The sequence below is a fragment of the Bison bison genome, unplaced genomic scaffold, assembly GCF_000754665.1.
Source record: "Bison bison bison isolate TAMUID 2011002044 unplaced genomic scaffold, Bison_UMD1.0 scf7180017864211, whole genome shotgun sequence".
NCBI lineage: Eukaryota > Metazoa > Chordata > Mammalia > Artiodactyla > Bovidae > Bison > Bison bison.
Window position 1 is genome coordinate 56,220 of NW_011494783.1, and position 259 is coordinate 56,478.

Genomic DNA, 259 nt, shown 5'->3' on the forward strand with positions numbered 1-259 from the left:
TTCTGAGCATTGTTCTCAGCTCCCCTGACCATCCTGCTGGCTCTTGCTCCCCTGGCTCCTACTGTGATGTCCACTCTGGATCTCATCTCCCTGTTGACCTCCTCTGTCTTTCCCTTTTTCTCATTATGATGTATCTGCTGCTGCTAAGTCACTTCAGTCATGGCCGACTCTGTGTGACCCCATAGACGGCAGCCCACCAGGCTCCCCCGTCCCTGGGATTCTCCAGGCAAGAACACTGGAGTGGGTTGCCATTTCCTTC